This window comes from Heterodontus francisci, unplaced genomic scaffold, assembly GCF_036365525.1.
Source record: "Heterodontus francisci isolate sHetFra1 unplaced genomic scaffold, sHetFra1.hap1 HAP1_SCAFFOLD_1221, whole genome shotgun sequence".
NCBI classification, from domain to species: Eukaryota; Metazoa; Chordata; class Chondrichthyes; order Heterodontiformes; family Heterodontidae; genus Heterodontus; species Heterodontus francisci.
This window is the reverse complement of record NW_027140492.1, coordinates 75,001-80,000: the sequence shown is the minus strand read 5'-3', so window position 1 is coordinate 80,000 and position 5,000 is coordinate 75,001.

Here is a 5,000-nt window from a genome sequence, read left to right as displayed (position 1 = left end):
ACTCACCCCGCTGAATGCCCGGCCCCGGGCACCCTCCGGCGCCGGGGCCATAACTTCGGGGAGGGAGGTCCGAGCTCCGCGCGGTCGACGGCAGGTGAAAGGGGCCGGTGCGCCGCGGAAGGCGACAGCAGTCCCGTCAGGCTGCACCTCTGCTCGGGCGAACGGCGTCAGGAAAAGGGGAGAGCACTTCCCCACCGATAGCTCCGGAACGCCCGGACCCATTGGCCCGCGGCACCGGTGGCTGCTAGAGGGCCTCCGGCGCCGTCAGCCGGGGTACGTCCCAGGCCGGCCGGACGGCGGGCAGCCGGAGGCAACGGCCTGGAACGGAGCCAGACTTGAGTCGTTCCGTGTGCCGTGGGCAAAAAGGCAGGGCTGCGGGTCAGCGCAGTTTGGCAAACCTAGCCGCAAGTGCGGGAAGGGCGGAGGAGCACACGGACGCCGCCTTCCCAAACTGAGCCCAAAGTGCCCAGGCATGCCCCCTTGATCTCGCCTAATCAGTGAGCCCAAAATAATTTCAGAGTGTGGAAACCTGATCCAAAAAGGTCGAAAAGAACGGCCAGAGATCAAGTCCGAAAGGGGAAATCAGTAACAAGCAAGCAGAGTAATCATTAACCAAAAAGCGCAAAATTATGTTAAAAGTGTGAAATCATTAACCAAAAAGTCGAAAATAATGTCCAGAGACCAAGTCCGAAAGTACAAATAATTAACCAGTAAGCAGAGTCATCATTAACCAAAAATCGCAAAAGTAAGTAAAAAGTGTGAAATCATTAACCAAAAATCGCAAAAGTAAGTAAAAAGTGTGAAATCATTAACCAAAAACTCGAAAATAATGTCCAGAGACTAAGTCCGAAAGGGCAAATGGTTAACCAGTAAGCAGAGTAATCATTAACCAAAAATCGCAAAAGTAAGTAAGAAGTGTGAAATCATTAACCAAAAATCGCAAAAGTAAGTAAAAAGTGTGAAATCATTAACCAAAAACTCGAAAATAATGTCCAGAGACCAAGTCCGAAAGGGCAAATGGTTAACCAGTAAGCAGAGTAATCATTAACCAAAAAGGGCAAAAGTAAGTAAAAAGTATGAAATCATTAACCAAAAAGCACAAAATTAAGTTAAAAGTGTGAAATCATTAACCAAAAAGTCGAAAATAATCTCCAGAGACTAAGTGCGAAAGGGCAAATGGTTAACCAGTAAGCAGAGTCATCATTAACCAAAAATCGCAAAAGTAAGTAAAAAGTGTGAAATCATTAACCAAAAACCCGAAAATAATGTCCAGAGACTAAGTCCAAAAGGGCAAATGGTTAACCAGTAAGCAGAGTAATCATTAACCAAAAATCGCAAAAGTAAGTAAAAAGTGTGAAATCATTAACCAAAAACTCGAAAATAATCTCCAGAGACTAAGTCCGAAAGGGCAAATGGTTAACCAGTAAGCAGAGTAATCATTAACCAAAAATCGCAAAAGTAAGTAAAAAGTGTGAAATCATTAACCAAAAACCCGAAAATAATGTCCAGAGACTAAGTCCGAAAGGGCAAATGGTTAACCAGTAAGCAGAGTAATCATTAACCAAAAATCGCAAAAGTAAGTAAAAAGTGTGAAATCATTAACCAAAAACTCGAAAATAATGTCCAGAGACTAAGTCCGAAAGGGCAAATGGTTAACCAGTAAGCAGAGTAATCATTAACCAAAAGGCGCAAAAGTAAGTAAAAAGTATGAAATCAGTAACCAAAAAGCGCAAAAATATGTTAAAAGTGTGAAATCATTAACCAAAAACTCGAAAATAATGTGCAGAGACTAAGTCCGAAAGGGCAAATAATTAACCAGTAAGCAGAGTAATCATTAACCAAAAATCGCAAAAATATGTTAAAAGTGTGAAATCATTAACCAAAAACTCGAAAATAATGTCCAGAGACTAAGTCCGAAAGGGCAAATGGTTAACCAGTAAGCAGAGTAATCATTAACCAAAAATCGCAAAAGTAAGTAAAAAGTGTGAAATCATTAACCAAAAACTCGAAAATAATCTCCAGAGACTAAGTCCGAAAGGGCAAATGGTTAACCAGTAAGCAGAGTAATCATTAACCAAAAGGCGCAAAAGTAAGTAAAAAGTATGAAATCATTAACCAAAAAGCGCAAAAATATGTTAAAAGTGTGAAATCATTAACCAAAAAGTCGAAAATAATGTGCAGAGACTAAGTCCGAAAGGGCAAATGGTTAACCAGTAAGCAGAGTAATCATTAACCAAAAAGCGCAAAAATATGTTAAAAGTGTGAAATCATTAACCAAAAACTCGAAAATAATGTGCAGAGACTAAGTCCGAAAGGGCAAATGGTTAACCAGTAAGCAGAGTAATCATTAACCAAAAATCGCAAAAGTAAGTAAAAAGTGTGAAATCATTAACCAAAAACTCGAAAATAATCTCCAGAGACTAAGTCCGAAAGGGCAAATGGTTAACCAGTAAGCAGAGTAATCATTAACCAAAAAGGGCAAAAGTAAGTAAAAAGTATGAAATCATTAACCAAAAAGCACAAAATTAAGTTAAAAGTGTGAAATCATTAACCAAAATGTCGAAAACAATGTCCAGAGACTAAGTCCGAAAGGGCAAATGGTTAACCAGTAAGCAGAGTAATCATTAACCAAAAAGGGCAAAAGTAAGTAAAAAGTATGAAATCATTAACCAAAAAGCACAAAATTAAGTTAAAAGTGTGAAATCATTAACCAAAATGTCGAAAATAATGTCCAGAGACTAAGTCCGAAAGGGCAAATGGTTAACCAGTAAGCAGAGTAATCATTAACCAAAAATCGCAAAAGTAAGTAAAAAGTGTGAAATCATTAACCAAAAAGCGCAAAAATATGTTAAAAGTGTGAAATCATTAACCAAAAACTCGAAAATAATGTGCAGAGACTAAGTCCAAAAGGGCAAATGGTTAACCAGTAAGCAGAGTAATCATTAACCAAAATGCGCAAAAGTAAGTAAAAAGTGTGAAATCATTAACCAAAAATCGCAAAAGTAAGTAAAAAGTGTGAAATCATTAACCAAAAACTCGAAAATAATCTCCAGAGACTAAGTCCGAAAGGGCAAATGGTTAACCAGTAAGCAGAGTAATCATTAACCAAAAATCGCAAAAGTAAGTAAAAAGTGTGAAATCATTAACCAAAAACTCGAAAATAATGTCCAGAGACTAAGTCCAAAAGGGCAAATGGTTAACCAGTAAGCAGAGTAATCATTAACCAAAAAGCGCAAAAGTAAGTAAAAAGTATGAAATCATTAACCAAAAACTCGAAAATAATGTGCAGAGACTAAGTCCGAAAGGGCAAATGGTTAACCAGTAAGCAGAGTAATCATTAACCAAAAAGCGCAAAAATATGTTAAAAGTGTGAAATCATTAACCAAAAACTCGAAAATAATGTCCAGAGACTAAGTCCGAAAGGGCAAATGGTTAACCAGTAAGCAGAGTAATCATTAACCAAAATGCGCAAAAGTAAGTAAAAAGTGTGAAATCATTAACCAAAAATCGCAAAAGTAAGTAAAAAGTGTGAAATCATTAACCAAAAACTCGAAAATAATCTCCAGAGACTAAGTCCGAAAGGGCAAATAATTAACCAGTAAGCAGAGTAATCATTAACCAAAAAGCGCAAAAATATGTTAAAAGTGTGAAATCATTAACCAAAAACTCGAAAATAATGTCCAGAGACTAAGTCCGAAAGGGCAAATAATTAACCAGTAAGCAGAGTAATCATTAACCAAAAAGCGCAAAAGTAAGTAAAAAGTGTGAAATCATTAACCAAAAAGTCGAAAATAATGCCCAGAGACTAAGTCCGAAAGGGCAAATGGTTAACCAGAAAATCCGTCGAATAATGTCCAGAGACTAAGTCCGAAAGGGCAAATGGTTAACCAGTGGAAGGGCGATCAAGCGGAAAAATTTGCCCCGGTTACCCGGGATGGAGTTCCAGAGGTCCGGCCAGAGTTGTCAAATTCGTCCCGCTGATCGGACGCTTGTCATTCGGGTGGCTGGGGGTTGGCGGGGTATCTGCACAGTAGTAGGAGGTGGCAAGTCGGGACTTGGACGTTTATTCCAAGAGTCCACCCGAGCCTCCAGGTCTGCAGAGACCGACCCTAGCTGCCGCCCAACCGACTTTTAAGCCTTTTTCGGATGGGGATTTTTTCCCATTTTCGTCCATTTTTCGGGTTTTCTGTCGGGCTTAATAGGCGGCAGCCTGACCCCCGGCCGAGGCGGGGGGCGCACTCTCCCTTGCGTAAGGGTCCGGATTTGCCCCGGAAAGTGCCCCCGACGGCCTCCCGACCCGGGTGCCTGCAGGGCGGGGGAAAGGGTAGTCCCAGCCGCAGGAAATCATTAACCAAAAGACTTAGCCGTCGGGGCAGAGGCTAAGACCCGGGCTGGTGAAATCATTAACCAAAAGGAATGCACCCTTTTCCGAAAGTGCAGGCCGAAATAAGGCGAGCCTTGGGCCGGGAAGGCCAAAACCCCCAACTCATGGAAGTGTATGGGGTCGGACTCGGCGACTTTCCCGGGCCCCGAGTTGACCTTTCCCCACGGGGGCGGTCAAGTTGCTCCCGCCAAGAGGGCACGTTGCATTTGCTGCCGCTCTAGTCCCCGGGCTAGTTAATCAGTTGCCGTCGGAAGTCCCGATGCCGAAATGAAAAATGGCCGTTGCGGCGATTTGGCGCCTCATTTTCGGAAGGACTACCGGCAGGCAACCCGCCGAATTGACACTTGCGATTCGGGTGGCTGGGGGTTGGCGGGGTACCCGGAGATTTTCGGGAACTCGATTTTCAGAACTTTTGCTGGCAGCGGTTGCACTTGCAAAGTGGCCGAAGAAGTGCTCCCTCAAGGAAGGACCTTCTTTTGAAATAAAAGACCTTCCGAAGAGTGCCTGGAAGTCATTTATGAGCATTTAAGGGTAAATCTGGCGGACTTTCCATGCTCTGTTGCCGGCTCTGAAATATCGCACAGTTGGGTCTAGGCCGGTAGACTGGCTGTGAAAA